Source organism: Bufo bufo, chromosome 8 (genome assembly GCF_905171765.1).
Source record: "Bufo bufo chromosome 8, aBufBuf1.1, whole genome shotgun sequence".
NCBI classification, from domain to species: domain Eukaryota; kingdom Metazoa; phylum Chordata; class Amphibia; order Anura; family Bufonidae; genus Bufo; species Bufo bufo.
This window is the reverse complement of record NC_053396.1, coordinates 32,287,751-32,305,774: the sequence shown is the minus strand read 5'-3', so window position 1 is coordinate 32,305,774 and position 18,024 is coordinate 32,287,751. Positions and strand designations below refer to the sequence as shown.

General features: G+C 50.6%; 1 protein-coding gene across 2 annotated transcripts in view; it reads right to left on the bottom strand.

Moving 5' to 3' along the window:
• Positions 1–18,024, bottom strand: part of GOLGA1 (golgin A1) — a 799,579-nt gene that overhangs the window by 10,578 nt on the left and 770,977 nt on the right. The gene's annotated exons all lie outside the window — the stretch shown is intronic.

The window sequence follows — 18,024 nt, the reverse complement described above, 5'->3', positions numbered from 1 at the left end:
GTCAGGTAACTTTGCTGGATCTCTGTGATACTAAGTCAGAGTGGTGGGAGATATTCAAAGATCGGGCTGCAAAGTTCTTCCGCCAGCTCTCGAGCCTCAGGTCCCTGGACAGGTACCGCCTGTATCAGGGTCTGAGGAGGAAACTCGAGCGTCTGGTCTCGACTGGAGGTAGCCGCGAGGATATCTCCAGGGTGAAATCTTTGCTCAGGGGGTGCCAGTACGATAGGCACACGTCTTTGGTTTTTGAGAGGGACTTCGGGAAGTACTGCTCGCCCGACCCTTACAGAAACTGCAAGATGTCAGTGAGTAGTAAGTTGGTGACAGGACTGGTCGATAGTACGGGATCTCTGAACCGGTCCAGATCGGGGATCCTGGAAGTCGTCAGATCCTTCTACTCGCGCCTCTTGGGAAAGAAGGATCTGGATCGGGACAAGATGTCGGCTTTCCTGGCTGATATCGCCCCTGAGTCGGGAGCTCACCTCTCTTTTGACGTTTTGGTGGAAGAGATCAGGAAGGAGGAAGTAATCCTGGCGGTGGAAGGGTTAGCTCTGAAGAAGTCGCCGGGCCCGGATGGCTTAACATCCGAGTTTTATAAGGCCTTTAAGGACTCTTTATGTCCCCTCTTGACTGAGGTATTCAATGAGTGTCTATCCTCGGGCACTCTGCCGAAGTCAATGAGGAGGTCAGCCCTGATCCTTCTGTCAAAGGGTAAAGATCCGAGCCGTATCGAGAACTGGCGTCCCATAGCACTTCTCAATACGGACAGAAAGATTCTGGCCAAGATACTGTTCAATCGGTTGGTGAAATTTGCACCCCAGCTCCTTTCGGTGACCCAGCATTGCTCGGTTCCAGGCCGCAGTACTTTTAGTGCTGTGCTCGGTGTCCGAGAGGCAGTGGAGCGGAGTAGGGCGGGTCACTGGAAGGGGTACATGCTGTCCTTAGATCAGGCAAAGGCGTTTGATCGGGTGAACCACGAGTACCTCTGGTCGGTCCTTCTGAAGTACGGCCTGCCGGGGGGGTTTGTTGATTGGTTAAAGATCTTGTACGCGGGGGCGGAGAGTTTCCCGCTTGTGAACGGTTGGTCTGGCTGCTCTTTCGAGGTTGGGTCTGGCGTTCGTCAGGGTTGTCCTTTGAGCCCGCTTTTATACGTGTTCGCGATCGATCCCTTTCTTAAGAGGATCGATCGTGGTCCGTTGGCGGGAGTCGGGATGGATCCGGCAGCGCCGGAAGCCGCTCTGAGGGCAGTAGCGTACGCCGACGACATCACCGTTTTCGTGTCCTCGAGAGGGGAGGCGGAGTACGTGATGTCTGAGGTGGACAGCTACTCGGAGGCATCCGGGTCCATGATCAATCGGGATAAGTGCGAGAGTCTCTGGCTGGGAGGGGGTGATCCAGTGTTCGATCTCCCGGACACCCTTCCGGGGCCCCAGTCGTCAGCAAAAGTTCTAGGCATCCGTTTCGGCCAGGGGGATTATCCCACCCAAAATTGGGACGACAGGCTCAAGATCGCCGCTCAGAAGGTCGGCCAGTGGAAGGGTTGGTCTTTGACCCTCAGGGAAAGGGTGAATCTGATCAAGACTTACCTTCTCCCTTTGCTTATCTATTTGGGTAGCGTGTGTATCTTGCCAGAGCCTCTCTGGACTCGGGTTTATAGCCTGTTCTTCCAGCTTTTATGGGGGAATAAGCTGAACCTGATCAAGAGAGAGGTGACTTATCGCACGAGGAGACTAGGGGGGTTATCTATGGTCAACCCCGTGGTGTTTCTCGTGAACACCTTTGTTAAGATCAATTTGGTAAACCTCTGGATGGAGAGGGCTCCTCCGTGGATAGTCTCCTGCAGGGGGTGGTTTCGGCCTTTCTTCCAGGAATGGGAGACAGGAGGGCGAGTGAAGGACTTGCGTACGCCTCACGGATATCTTCCGGCTTATGTCACCCCGATTCTGAAGGTGATCCGCCGGTGGGGTTTGGAGGTGAGGGAAATCAGGACCCTGTCAAGGAGATCCCTTGACGAGAGGGTCTTGTTGTCCCACTTTCAGAAGCCCCTGGCCCTCAAGGATTGCCCAAGCCGGGATCTAGACAAGGGGTTACAGTTGCTAAATTCTGCAAGGATCCCTTTGAAGTTTTGGGACTTGGCTTGGCGCTGCTTTCACGGGAGGCTGTATGTAAGGGACAACCTGAAGTACAGGAACTCTGAGGAAAGGGGTTGTCCCCGGGAGGAGTGCGGCTCCATACTGGAAAGTATGGAGCACTTCCTGCTTCATTGTCCTTTTAATACAGAGGTGTATGAACGGGTGGGAGCTTCCATTGGCTGGCCCAGGCTAGCCAGCCTCTCCTATGCGGAATGGGCCTACGGAGTGTTCAGAGACCTGGGAAGGATGGACCCGTGCACAAGTTTTTTAGTTAGCATAGTGGTTAGGTTCTACACGTGGAACGCACGGTGTTTAGTTTCTACGCAGCAGAAAGTCCTCCCGGTGGACGAGGTTTGTAGGAACATCTTGGGTGGCCTGGTGAAGGTGCGTTCTCTTGAGTATGAGAGACTGGGTACCAGTAGGGCCTCTCTCCTCTGGAGAGGCTTTGCTTTTGATGTACCGTAAGTCTAGTCGTACTGTTCCTGGTGGTGGGCTGACGCTTCCACACTAGATTTTTGTTTTGTAGTAAGTTGAGGTTTTTGAAAAAGGCTTGCAAAGACCGAACTTGGGCCTTCGGGAGTTTGTTATGTAGTTATGTGAGTTATGTTTGCTAGAGGAGGGAAAGTTGGGATTAGTCAGGTTGGGTGGGTGAGGAAGGGGGGGATAATTTTTATGTGTCCTTTTGTGTTTTGAGTGGGGAGGCCTGCATCTAGCCCTGGACTATGCGGACATGGGAGGACATGGGGCGAGGGGCTAGATGTGGGTGGTGAAGGAAGGGCTGGCCTTGGACTATGCGGACATGATAGAGACATGAGGCGAAGGTCAGCCCTGGGTGTCGGGTGATGGGTAAAAGGATAGTGTGAGTAGGGATAGAATAGGTTAGGTTGGTGATTTTTCTATAAACAGGTGACGGGAGAAAAAAATAAAAATAAAAATAAAAAAAAAATGGAAAAAAAGAGTATATAAATAATTATGTATATATTTGGCAAAGTCGCCTTGTTGTTGTTTTTTTTTTGGGCAAAGGTCGCCTTTATTTATTTAGTTATATTGATTTATTTATGTTTATGTTTGTTATTTTCTGTTCATTATATACTTTTCTGTTTATGACGATTAGTCTTATTTCTGTTTGGGTTTTACAGCCGGGCGGCCAGGTAAGGTTTTATAGTTATAAGGTTAGTTGTTAAGTTTGATATGTTGTTGGGGCATGAATGTGAGTGTGGATGTATGTGGCTGGGCCAGTAATAACATTGTTTTATGAGTATTGTTTTATTTGAAATTGTTTGTTTTATTTTGTAAAGTTTTGTACTTTTATAATAAAAAGAGTAGCAGTGTGTAGGAGATACGGTCACGGTGTAAGCAGTGTGTAGGAGATACGGTCACGGTCAAAGCAGTGTGTAGGAGATACGGTCACGGTGTAAGCAGTGTTTAGGAGATACGGTCACGGTGTAAGCAGTGTTTAGGAGATACGGTCACGGTGTAAGCAGTGTGTAGGAGAGACAGAGGCGGGGATTGCTGAGCTCAGTCTGGTGCTAGCAGCTGCAGTGATCAGACGTGCCTGTGTGAAGCTCCTGCATCCCAGCTTGTGCTCCAGGGTGATTCACCAGCTTTTCCCCTGTAGAGCCACCTGTTTTCCAGGGAGTTTTACCAGCTACTCCCAGTCCAGGCCCTGCCTCTCCCTAGGGAGTTGGTGGGGTCTTGGACCATGGTGTCCAAGACGAGGACCCCTGCTCTCCGGTCAGGGTCGGGGGGGAGCAGGGGGTCCAAGCAACCGGCCCTGAGCGGAAGTGGGGTCAAAAAACCTGGTGATAACAGCCAGGTCCCCCATGAAGACGCAAGAAGGAAAGGTGAAGTCCCTGCGGAGGCTATGGAAGTGTCGTCCCAGGTAGGTTGGGGGTCCCGGTGAGAGGGAGATTCCACCGCCACCTACAGCTCCCGGGTAGCAGCCAACCTACAGAAGTATAGGGAGCTGGGGCGACACCTCAAAGCTCTGAGAAATGAGCTAAAGCTTGAAAGGATAAAAGCAAATAATACCTACAGCAGAAAGAGACTCCCTATTGCGGAGAGGATCAGGGACCTAAAGGTAGTGATTGAAGCTGCCGTGGTGGAAAAGGAGAAGCTGCTTAATGAAAGCGGTCCTTTCAGAGAAAGGCTGGAAAATGAGGACCGCTTCATGGAAATGGAGAGGAAAGGGGAGCAGTGTGGTGAGGGCAGTGATAGTGAGGCAGACATCCCAAAACCCGGTGAAGTAACTGGGTCCAGGGTGAAAGCCCAGCCTGAGCCTGCCCCTGCACCCCCTGATTTCCGGGAGCCGCTGCAGAGCCTGGAGTGCAGAAGTGGGATCCCAGCTGAGCAAGTTGGATTGCCTCCATCTGACGACAGCGCCTCCTATGCGAGCGACTTTAGCGAGGAAGAGAGCGGGAGCGGTGGGGGTCTTATGGAACAGATCCGACTGCTGGAGTCCCCTATGGAGTTTAAGGATTTTGCCTTTGGCGACGAATTGTTGAAAGACAGAGAAGGGAAGAAAAAAAACAAAAAGAACAAAAATTTGAAGTTCGCTATGTATATGTTCCTGTGGCTCCCTCTGTGCGGGCTGAAAAGTCCGTGCAGGGTGAGCCGTCGGTGTGTCCTCTGGGTCCAGCTGTCATGGCAGGGTCAGGTGCTGGAAAGACGGCGCAGGACGCCGGTCTTGCCGGCAATAGAGGAGGCGGGGCTAGCTGCGGTGCTGCCCAGTTGGGAGCCCCTGGCGCTGTGGGCTGCTCTCCTGTGGGAGGGGGGAGTGGCTTGGCGCTGGGGTCCGCTCCCATGGAAAAAGTGTCCCCGTCCGCTGCCTCGGTGAGCGCTTGTGGCGTGGAGCTGAGGCGGTACGGCGGCGACGCTGCTCCTCCCACACATGGGCGGAACCTAAAGGTCCTGGAGATGAAGACGAGAGACGGTGCAGTGAGCGCGGCTGGGGGCGTGCCTGGGGATGCTCCCGGCGATGCTCCCTTGTCTGGGGGCGGAGCTGGGTGTGTGTCCGGGGACGCGCCCAAGCAGCAGCGCACAGTGGCGGCGGGAGTGGCGGCAGCAGGAGAAGCGGGGACTGGTGTGGCTGGGAGCAGTGGTTCTACAGCGCACCAGTTCCCCATTAAAATTAAAATAAAAAAGGTGAAGAATGTTAAGAGGGCCAAAAAGGCTAAGAGGTTAAAAGCGGGGTTTGTATCCCCCAGTGCAGTGGCCGAATACATAAAGACCGGGTTTATTGCTGGGGCCTCTGCCTCCTCCTCCGGCGCTGAATCAAGCGCTGGAAAGGGGGAGGTAATGGTAACCGGCGCCCAAGTATTGAGGGAGGCCGGCAGCGATAACATAGATATGAATACGAATGCTGTAATGAATTCCGTAATGGAAGTCTCTGCTGGCCCAGCGGTTTGTTCGCGGGAGGCGGATCCTGGAAAAGGGGTTGCTCCTAGCGGACAAACGTGTGATGGGTCTCTGGCCGCTGGGGGGGCTATGGAGGTGGGGGTCGGTGGATGGAGTAGCTGCTGGTGCGCCTGTTAAACCGTCCGGTGCCTCCGTGGCCTCTCGGGCTTCTGGGGTCAGTGGCCAAAAGAGTGTGGGGGAGTGTGTTAAGGCTGCGGGCCCGGTCTCTGGTGGTGGGGTGAATGCGGGGGGGCGATCGGCCGCTGAGAAAGCGGCTGCGGGCCCCCGTGTGGCCCCTCCGGGGGGACAGGGTGCAGTATCAGCGTTAGGCATGGTGGGGGAGGGGGGGGCCGGCTCGGCTGCCCCTCCCGCGTCCGTGGCGCCTGGCAGAAGTTATGCCAGTGTGGCTGCGGCCGTGGGGGGGGAGGGGCTGTCCTCGTTGGCTTCCTCGCTCTCACAGTTCGGTGATGGTGACTTGCAGCGGCGACTGCTGGAGGCCCTCAAAAAGGGGGAGAGCTCCATCACTGTAGAGGGAAAGAAGGTTGATCTGTCGTTCTGGTTCAACAGACATGGCGTGAGGGCTTTCCGAGAGCAGAATGGGGGCGAGACCGCCTGGTCGTCACCTACAACCGGCCCTGGGGTCAGACCGAATGTGGTCTGTCTCAAGTGGAGTAGCAATGAAGCTTGCCCTACAAGAAAGAGGGTGGCGGAGCTCCTGCTTGGGATGGGTTTCCAGGTGACCGACATCTTTGCCTTGATCCATCCGTACGTCTCCAAGGAGTTCGACGTCAGCTTTGTCCGGCCGGAGGGGCTGGAGCTCTTCTGGTCCGGGTATGAGCTGGCGAAGAACACACCGGACTGGCGCGGTTTCCTTGCGAAAGCAATAACCCGTCAGAGTGAGGTCAAGAGAGTGACCGTTTTGACCGGTAACGAGTCGCTCTCTTGTGTTGACATCATGACCTGGCTGGGCAGGTATGGAGAGATCCAGGGGGTTCCATCCAAGAACCTGGACGAGTTTGGCATTTGGTCGGGCGCCTGGACGTTTAACATCAAACTCAAGCGTCTGGGGAGTACGGTTTCCCACATTCCATCATCTGCCTTTATCGGCCGTGACAGGATTTTGGTTTTCTACAGGGGGCAGCCTAAGCTCTGTCACAAGTGCGGCAGCCCCTCACACTTCAGCGCCAGCTGCCAAGTGCAGAAGTGCGCGCTGTGTGGGGGGACCGGTCATCTAGCCGCATCTTGTGGGGAGATTAGATGCAACCTGTGCGGTGAACTCGGTCACCCTTTTAGTCGTTGTCCTCTCTCTGAGGTCAATGCGGCCCGAGCTCACGCAGGAGCGGGCCGGGAGGTCCCTTCGGCTGAGGCGGGTGCTGGCGGAGACAGCAGAGTTCAGGGGTCGGTGAAGAACAAAGATGGTCCGTCCCGGCAGAGGCGGAGGGAGAGGCGCCAGGCGGAGAGGGAGCGGGAGGAACCCCGTCCTGGGGTGATGCCTGCCCCTCCCCAAGCGGCTGCCCCTCCTGCATCGGAGACCCTAGGGGACAGGGAGCTGAATGAGGAGAACGAAAGACTGGAGCGTGCCGAGGGGACTCTGTCCTCGCACTATGAAAGCGCCGCAGAGGATAGCGGGACGGAGTCCAAAATAATTAGACGGAAACGCCGTACTAAGAAAAGACCCGGCTCGACCAAAGTAGCCAGGGAGGGCCTAACCGACTCCCCTCTGGAGCTCTCCAACCGGTTTCTCACCTTGGATGAGACCTCCGCCTCCTCTTCTTCTGGGGAGGAGGTTGAAGGTGGGAGACCGGGGGCGAAGGAGGGAAGGCCTTCGGGAGGCCCCGCGCCCTCCTCTGGTGGGGATGTAAGGTCCTCAGGAGGGGTGGCAAAACCGGGCCCTGGGACCGAGGAAGCCAGGGGTGGTGCGCGGGGGGAGGCGGTGGTGACAAATGAGATGGACACCACCGTCTCCCTCAAGAGGGGTCGTGCCGCCTTAGAAGACAGCCCCGGGAGAGGGAGGGTTGGGAAGAAGGCCGTCTAACTCGATCACTCTGTATGGCGGCACCCGCTCTGCTGACACTGGTGACCATTAATGTCGCCAGCATTAAGTCGGATGCGGCTCGTTTCGCGGCCTTTGATTTTCTCAGCCGAATTGGGGCTGACGTTTTGTTTTTGCAAGAGACCAGGCTGCCAGATTTGGCGGCGATTCACGAAGCCAGGAGGGAGTGGAGATCAGGGCCCTCCTACTGGTCTCTTGCGGCTGAGCCGTATAGCGGTCCTTTTTACCGCACCGGTAGAAAGCAGACGAGTGATCGAGTTGGAAATGGGGAGGTGTTTGATCCTGGATGTCCTCATGAAGGGACAAGAACTGCGCCTAATTAACATCTATGGGCCCCAGACCAAACGGGACAGGAAAAGTCTCTTTATGAGGATCAAGCCTTTTCTTTTTACGAGTCGGCAAGTGGTCTTTGGAGGGGATTTCAACACGATCACGAGGTCCCAGGATAGGGGAGGCGCCAGAGACCGGCTGGCTTACGATAGCATCTCTTTAAATAGCGTAGCTAGCGAGGCTCGCCTGGTGGATGTCCACATCAGGCATACCCCAGGCCACGGGGGTTTCACTTATTATAGAGGAAGTCAGACTAGGTCTAGAATAGACAGGTTTTATTTAAAGGAGGAGGCTATTTTCTCACCCTTAAGGGTCGTAGAGGTAGAATTCTCCGATCACTGTCTGATTATGTTTTCTTTGAATATTTCAGAGTCCCCCCAAATGGGAAGAGGTTACTGGAAGCTGAATTCGGGAGTCCTGGAGGAAGCGGAGGTGAGACAATCCTTTGAGGACTTCCTTCAGAGTCAGGTAACTTTGCTGGATCTCTGTGATACTAAGTCAGAGTGGTGGGAGATATTCAAAGATCGGGCGGCAAAGTTCTTCCGCCAGCTCTCGAGCCTCAGGTCCCTGGACAGGTACCGCCTGTATCAGGGTCTGAGGAGGAAACTCGAGCGTCTGGTCTCGACTGGAGGTAGCCGCGAGGATATCTCCAGGGTGAAATCTTTGCTCAGGGGGTGCCAGTACGATAGGCACACATCTTTGGTTTTTGAGAGGGACTTCGGGAAGTACCGCTCACCCGACCCTTACAGAAACTGCAAGATGTCAGTGAGTAGTAAATTGGTGACAGGACTGGTCGATAGTACGGGATCTCTGAACAGGTCCAGATCGGGGATCCTGGAAGTCGTCAGATCCTTCTACTCGCGCCTCTTGGGAAAGAAGGATCTGGATCGGGACAAGATGTCGGCTTTCCTGGCTGACATCGCCCCTGAGTCGGGAGCTCACCTCTCTTTTGACGTTTTGGTGGAAGAGATCAGGAAGGAGGAAGTAATCCTGGCGGTGGAAGGGTTAGCTCTGAAGAAGTCGCCAGGCCCGGATGGCTTAACATCCGAGTTTTATAAGGCCTTTAAGGTGTCACGGATGGTGTACAGGAAACAAGACAATACCATATAACAATGTCTCTCTGGATCCACAACTAAGGAACAAAGGGAGAACCCTGCAATAGACCTGCCGCTCTCCCTCACTGCTCAGCCTATGCGAACACCCCAAAGGTGGATGGGCGCATATCCACGTTCTTCGGCTATCTATTACCTGAAGACCCTACAATAGTGAGGGGACACGACCACCGGCTCCCTACACTGACACGGAGGGAGTCAGGGTCACCTGGATCCAGAAAAGAGAAAATCATAAATACATAAACAGTACTTAACTTGCAGACGACTGACGACTGGGAACAGCATGCACACACACTCCAGGAAGTTGTATCAGCCGCACACTACTGCATTATGGGGAGGAATTTAAAGGGAAGCAATCAGTCCGACTGCATGACAGCTGAGATAGACTAACGAGATGAGAAACTAAACCAAAACAAAGAAATTCAAGGAGGAGGATCTGAAAAGCTCCTATGAGCGCTTCTCAGCTGTCTGGCTGTGACAGCCCCAGGCGGAGAGCTGTTTGGCGCACATCCTTCCGCCGCCAAGGATCGCAGGGCAACATTCTTTGCCTCCTGTCTCCTCCTACTCAGCTTCCTCCTCCTCTTCTTCCACCTGCTCATCCAGTCAGCCACACACCTTCACCACCACCTTCAGCACAGCCCGGGGTAAACGTCAGCAGGCCGTTCTGAAACTCATATGTTTGGGGGACAGGCCCCACACCGCACAGGAGTTGTGGGGGGGTATAGAACAACAGACTGACGAGTGGTTGCTGCCGGTGAGCCTCAAGCCCGGCCTGGTGGTGTGCGATAATGGGCGAAATCTCGTTGCAGCTCTGGGACTAGCCGGTTTGACGCACATCCCTTGCCTGGCGCATGTGCTGAATTTGGTGGTGCAGAAGTTCATTCGCAACTACCCCGACATGTCAGAGCTGCTGCATAAAGTGCGGGCCGTCTGTTCGCGCTTCCGGCGTTCACACCCTGCCGATGCTCGCCTGTCTGCGCTACAGCGTAACTTCGGCCTTCCCGCTCACCGCCTCATATGCGACGTGCCCACCAGGTGGAACTCCACCTTGCATATGCTGGACAGACTGTGCGAGCAGCAGCAGGCCATAGTGGAGTTTCAGCTGCAGCACGCACGGGTCAGTCGCACTGCGGATCAGACACACTTCACCACCAATGACTGGGCCTCCATGCGAGACCTGTGTGCCCTGTTGCGTTGTTTCGAGTACTCCACCAACATGGCCAGTGGCGATGACGCCGTTATCAGCGTTACAATACCACTTCTATGTCTCCTTGAGAAAACACTTAGGGCGATAATGGAAGAGGAGGTGGCCCAGGAGGAAGAGGGGTCATTTTTAGCACTTTCAGGCCAGTCTCTTCGAAGTGACTCAGAGGGAGGTTTTTTGCAACACCAGAGGCCAGGTACAAATGTGGCCAGACAGGGCCCACTACTGGAGGACGAGGATGAGGATGAAGCATGTTCACAGCGGGGTGGCACCCAAAGCAGCTCGGGCCCATTACTGGTGCGTGGCTAGGGGGAAACACAGGACGATGACGATACGCCTCCCACAGAGGACAGCTTGTCCTTACCTCTGGGCAGAGGAGGAGCAAGAGGTCGCCAACGCAGCTGTGTCACGGCCAGCTCCTCTGAGGGCAGGGTTAGCATGGCAGAGATGTGGAAAAGTTTTGTTACCACGCCACAGCTAACTGCACCACCACCTGATACGGAACGTGTTAGCAGGAGGCAACATTTCACTAACATGGTGGAACAGTACCTGTGCACACCCCTCCACGTACTGACTGATGGTTCGGCCCCATTCAACTTCTGGGTCTCCAAATTGTCCACGTGGCCAGAGCTAGCCTTTTATGCCTTGGAGGTGCTGGCCTGCCCGGCGGCCAGCGTTTTGTCTGAACGTGTATTCAGCACGGCAGGGGGCGTCATTACAGACAAACGCAGCCGCCTGTCTACAGCCAATGTGGACAAGCTGACGTTCATAAAAATGAACCAGGCATGGATCCCACAGGACCTGTCCATCCCTTGTGCAGATTAGATATTAACTACCTCCCCTTAACAATATATTATTCTACTCCAGGGCACTTCCTCATTCAATACTATTTTTAATTTCATTTTACCATTATATTGCGGGGCAACCCAAAGTTGAATGAACCTCTCCTCTGTCTGGGTGCCGGGGCCTAAATGTGTGACAGCGGCCTGTTCCAGTGGTGGGTGACGTGAAGCCTGATTCTCTGCTATGACATGAAGACAGATTCTGCGCTGACATAAGGCCAGATTCTCTGTTACGGGACCTCTCTCCTCTGCCTTGGTGCCTGGGCCTAAATGTGTGACAGTGGCCTGTTCCAGTGGTGGGTGACGTGAAGCCTGATTCTCTGCTATGACATGAAGACAGATTCTGTGCTGACATAAGGCCAGATTCTCTGTTACGGGACCTCTCTCCTCTGCCTGGGTGCCGGGCCTAAAAATATCTGACAGTGGCCTGTTCCAGTGGTGGGTGACGTGAAGCCTGATTCTCTGCTATGACATGAAGAGACTGATTCTCGGCTGACATGAAGCCAGATTCTTTGCTATGGCATGAAGAGACTGATTCTCTGCTGACGTGAAGCCAGATTCTCTGCTATGGGGCCTCTGTCCAATTGATATTGGTTCATTTTTATTTTAATTCATTTCCCTATCCACATTTGTTTTCAGGGGATTTACCTACATGTTGCTGCCTTTTGCAGCCCTCTAGCTCTTTCCTGGGCTGTTTTACAGCCTTTTTAGTGCCCAAAAGTTCGGGTCCCCATTGACTTCAATGGGGTTCGGGACGAAGTTCGGTTCGGGTTCGGATCCCGAACCCGAACATTTCCGGGAAGTTCGGCCGAACTTCTCGAACCCGAACATCCAGGTGTTCGCTCAACTCTATTCATTTCATTTTCAATCACTGTACAGTGCATGGGTGACATGTAGAGAGTAAATCACAATGTACAATGTAAAGTGCAGCTAGCACCATTGAGTAATCTGAAGAATATGTTATAGGGTAACATAACTGCACCCGAGTGCCTCATTGTGTTAGTTCTGCTACGTTAGATGGTACTGTAACTACTGGAACTTAATGTGTTTTTGGGCCTAATCATTCTTTAAAAAAAATCTTACCATTCATGGAAATAGATTATTCAAAGTATGAAATTAAATAATTGAAACAAATGTTTTAAAAACTTTATTTCTCCAAGGTATTTTTTTTCCTGGGCTTTCCATGGGTCATAGACCCTTGTAGTCTTCTACATCTCTCTCAGCCTTGTTATTGTACTAACCACCACAGGCCTTGTGTTACCGTATATATGTCTTGTAACTATGATGTGTAATGCTTGGGGTGCAGGACTGTACAGAAGAGGCTTTTGGGCTTCTCGTTTTATTTGCAGAGCATTCCACAAGGAATTGTACCATAAATCATCTCTAATCAGGAAAGGATTAAACATCTAGTTGCCCAGCTCTGGAATAATTACTGCATTAATAAATGTGACCGTTATGCAAATAAAAAAAACACCCAGACCAAACCATTTAAATGGGAGAGGGTTACTGTCAAGGGACCGACAGTAACCTGAACTAGAACCAACCCTGTGTCCCAAAGTCCATCCCCTGTAGGTAGCAAGCCAACAAGCTTCAACACAACGGCTGGTAGGGGAAATCCAGACTCTGTTCAAAGAGTGCCCAACTGTATTAACCAAATATGCCTTCAGATGGCTGAGCAAGTACCAACTCACGTGGATGGCGTGACCATGAGACAAAACCACAAGCTACTGAGTATCATTGGGAAAAGGTGCCTTGTAAACTGTGAAATAGACAATACTCCTGTTCAAGCCTTATGGGACACTGGCTCCCAGGTGAACATCATCAATGAGAACTGGAGACAGCGGGTTCTGCCACATACAGTGCTCCGATCTTTGGAAGAATTGCTGCAGCCAGAAGTCCTCTGTGGGAAGGCTGCCAATGAGACTGAAATTCCTTTCTCTGGCTGGATTGAGGTCGTTTTTCAACTAACAGCGGGATGCAACACCACCAAGAAGCTAGTAGTGCCATTTGTGGTATCATCAGATGAGAAAGTCGCAGAGATGCCAATCATTGGATATAATGTCATAGAAGAACTCTACAAGGAGACAGCTGCCAAAAGAAGGAGAACCATTACAGGGTTCGTGGACCTACTAGGAGCTGCCCTGGATTTGCCGACCCCCAAAGCAGAAGTCCTGGTCAGTCAACTACAAGCCAGCCTGAGAGAAACTGGTGGTACCGTACTAAAGACGGGTACAAAGAACCAAAGGATTCCGGCTAACACTGTGACGTGTGTCAGATGTAGGGCTCACATCGGGGAAACATTAGTGTCACTTACAGTTGTGTTCCAAATTATTCAACCCCCAATGCTGTAAAGGGTTTTAGGGAATTTAGTGTACATTTGTAATTGTGTTCAGAATGAAATCTTACAAGGACTTTTTAAAGAACCAAATGCAACTAAAATTACATAATTTTTTTTGTAATAAAGTATTAAATGTTTTTTTTGTGATTTCTTCATTGACACAATTATTCAACCCCTTAAAGACTACCACCCTTAAGAACAGAGGTTCATTCAAGTGTTTTCGATCAGGTATTGAAAACACCTGTGGATTTCAAGGAGCAGCAATCAAGCATAATAAGCACCAATTAGGCAGATTTAAAAGGACTGTGATACTCAGCTCCTTCTAGACATTTACTGGTGTGTTTACAAACATGGTGAAGTCAAGAGAATGGTCCAGGAAGACAAGAGAAGAGGTGATTTTTCTTCACAGGAAGGGCAATGGCTATAAAAAGATTGCAAAGATGTTAAACATATCAAGAGACACCATAGGAAGCATCATTCGCAAATTCAAGGCAAAGGGCACTGTTGAAACGCTACCTGGTCATGGCAGAAAGAAGATGCTGACTTCGACTGCTGTGCGCTACCTGAAGCGCAAAGTGGAGAAAAGTCCCCATGTGACTGCTGAGGAACTGAAAAAAGATTTGTCAGATGTGGGTACTGAAGTTTTAGCTCAGACAATAAGGCGCACATTGCGTAATGAAGGCCTCCATGCCAGAACTCCCAGACGCACCCCCTTGCTGTCTCCAAAGAATAAGAAGAGTCGACTGCAGTATGCCAAAAGTCATGTGGACAAACCACAAAAGTTTTGGGATAGTGTTCTGTGGACTGATGAAACAAAATTAGAACTGTTTGGGCCCATGGATCAACGCTATGTTTGGAGGAGGAAGAACAAGGCCTATGAAGAAAAGAACACCTTGCCTACTGTGAAGCATGGTGGAGGGTCACTTTGCTTCTACAGGTACAGGGAAGCTTCAGCGTGTGCAAAGTACCATGAATTCTCTTCAGTACCAGGAGATATTGGATGAAAATGTGATGCAGTCCATCACAAACCTTAGGCTTGGGAGACGTTGAACCTTTCAACAGGACTATGTCATATGTTTATAGTAGGTGTCTAAAAAATAGACCCACTATAAAGTATTCTCAGTGGTCTCAAATATATGTTTTTTATTAACTGAGTATGCCTTGTTATATTTATTTTAAGATTAAACTTTTATTTTTATCATTTAAAATAATGGTGAGACGGCTGAGTTTAGTGAAACTACTGCGCTATTTAGATTGGAGAGAGGGAGAGCAGGGACCAATTGGATAGTACTAGTTTTGCGTGGTAAACCTGTCTAAAAGGCTTTTGGCATATAGGGGGTTAACCTAGTTACTTTCACTAGAAGTCCCTATGCCCTTACCCTACTTGACCTAGTCTAGTCAAAGTGATAGCCTTAATGTCTGTAGTCGGAGCACTCGTCTTGAAAAAGACGACCCCCAGCCTCAGGAACCTCGGGCCTGTACTAAGAGTCCCTATGCTCTGACCTCTCTATCGTTGTTGTCCTTTTTTCATCCGACGCGTTTCGCCAGGTATGGCTCTTCAGGGAGTAAAGAGGATATTCAGGTGCTGAAGGCAGTGGCTCTCACCTGTATCGATCATGCGGCAGTGGCTCTCACCTGTATCGATCATGCGGCAGTGGCGGCGTTGTAGAGCTGTGCGTCTCGCTCCACCCCTGCATGGAATTAACCAGTAAGCTGGTGAGGGCTAGACGCACTATTGACACTCCCCCCTTTTGCATAGTCACCTGTCTGCTTCCCAGCGGAGACATGCGCAGACGAATTCCGCTTCTTTGGTCGGGCGGTCTGGCTATGCTCCGCTATAGTGCGGAAGTGACGTAGTGTTTGGGAGTGGTTAGTTGTCATGGGGATCTCATACCGCGTCCCCGGCCGGCTTTCTGTTTGGCAATGTTGCTATTACCTGAAAGGTATTGATAATTAGGTGAAGTTTGTTAAAAATTGGCCAAATCTACTCTAACTGGGCATCGATTATAGAGTGCTGTCCTTTCTTTAATGTTATATTACATTTTTTTTGAATATTTGATTGCTGTCATGTTGATATTGACATTTCAACAGGACAATGATCCCAAGCATACCTCCAAGTCCACTAGAGCATGGTTGCAGATTAAAGGCTGGAACATTTTGAAGTGGCCATCGCAGTCACCAGACTTAAATCCGATTGAGAACCTCTGGTGGGAAAGCAGTTGCAGCGCGCAAGCCTAAGGGAGCATTCACACGACCGTGTTTTTCTTCCGCGTCCGTTCCGTAATTTTGACGGACAATGCACGGACCCATTCATTTCAATGGGTCCGTGAAAATTGCGGTATGCCTTTTATTCTCATCCGTGTGCTGTCCGTTCCGTGTGTCCGTTCCTTTTTTTTTAGAACATGTCCTATACTTGGCCGCAAATCACGGTCCGTGGCCCCATAGAAAGTCATTAGGTCCGTGAAAAACGGATAGCACACGGAAATGCATCCGTGTGTCATCCGTTTTTAACGGACCCCTGGACTGAAAACATTCTAGGAAACCCCATTTCAGTTTTTTGCGGACCGTGAAAAACAGATGACACACGGAAGCACCACGTCCGTATTATACGGACTTGCGGAACGGAAAAGGAAAGATAACTGAAGACATACGGAACACACGGATCCGTGATTTACGGACCGCAAAACCAACACGGTCGTGTGAATGCTCCCTAAGAATGTGACTGAACTGGAGGCTTTTGCCCATGAAGAATGGGCGAAGGTACCCGTAGATTACTGCAAGACACTTGTGTCAAGCTATGCTTCACGTTTAAAAGCTGTTATAACTGGAAAAGGATGTTGTACTAAGTACTAAGATTTAATGTCACTTGGGGGTTGAATAAAACTGATAATGATGTGAGCACAGAAAAGACATTTGTGGTTATTTCATTATAAATGTTATGTTATATTTGTCTGACTTACAAGTGCCTCTTTGATTTAATTGTAAACAAGATGACTGAAATGATCAAAATCAATGTCAAACTGGCCAAAACACTCAATTTCAGTGGGGGTTGAATAATTTTGAAAACAACTGTAATAAGGGACAGTTTTCCAAACTATCCATCCCGGTTTGGAACACCACCCAGCGAGACATTATCCTGCCAAGTCAGACCAGGATTGGGTGCCTCGAACCCATCAAGACAACATACCAAGCTCAGGTGAAACCAAAAGAATCAGTGCGTGTTGCCACTCACCCGGTGACTCATAGTCTACAGTCATCCAGATCAGGGCCAGAAGGTCGAATTGACAATTTAAACACAAGTCAGTCACTGGTAAGTTATGCTCATCAAGAACACTGGGATCCACCAGTACCTATAGGACACCTTTCCGAGGAAGATCAACAGATAGTCAAGGCAATGCTAAGGGAAGATGATTCTGGCATTGGATGCATCCCTTCCCTACAATTACAACTGCGCCTTAAAGACAATACACCAGTTAGAAGAACTTACATGTCAGAAAGAATATCTGCAGGATCTTCTGAACCGTGGATGGATCGCAGAGTCAAAATCATCATACTCTTCACCCATTGTTTGCGTGAGAAAGAAGGATGGTAGGTTAAGACTGTGTTGCGATTACAGGGAATTGAACCAGAAGTCCATCCCTGACCGCCATCCAATCCCTAGGATCCAAGACATGCTGGACAGCCTAGGAGGAAATTCATGGTTTTCTGTGCTAGATCAAGGAAAAGCCTACTATCAAGGATTTGTGGAAGAATCCAGTCGACAACTGACTGCCTTCATCACATCTTGGGGTCTGTATGAGTGGATCAGAATACCCTTTGGCCTTAGTTCTGCGCCAGCTGAATTCCAACGCAGCATGGAAACTTGTCTAATGGGACTGAGAGATGAGGTCTGTCTGCCATACCTAGATGACAACCTGGTTCACAGCAGATCATTCAAAGAACATGTGGAACATGTACGGTTGGTACTGCAACGGTATCAGAAACATGGAGTAAAGTTAACAGCGAGGAAATGTGAACTTTTCAGAAACAAAGTCAGATTCTTAGGTAAAATCATGTCCAAAGATGGCCATTCCATGGATCCAGCAGACATTGCCCCTGTGCTGGCCTTGAGGAACAACCAGCCAAAGACTGTTGGAGAACTCAGGAAGTTATTAGGATTCATTTCCTACTATCTTCATTACATCCAAAACTTTTCCAGGATTGCAAAGCCCCTGTATGATTTACTATCAGCGGATAAAACACCCACCATAACGTCAGTGCTAGCTCAACAATCTAAGAAGAGGAAGAAGCCATCACCAAAACTAAAAGGTCAACTACCTTCTCATCAGTCTGTAGACTGGACTGACCACCACCAGGCAGTGCTGAACCAGCTCATTGACGTCTTAACTCATCCTCCAGTTATGGGTTACCCTGACTACAGCAAACCCTTTGTTCTGCACTGTGATGCCTCTCAAGAAGGACTAGGAGCTGTGTTGTACCAAGAGCAGGAGGAAAAATTGAAAGTAATTGCTTATGGGTCTAGGACTCTAACACCTGCTGAGAAAAACTATCACATGCATTCAGGAAAGCTAGAATTCCTTGCGATGAAATGGGCCATATGTGAAAGGTTTCGAGGATACC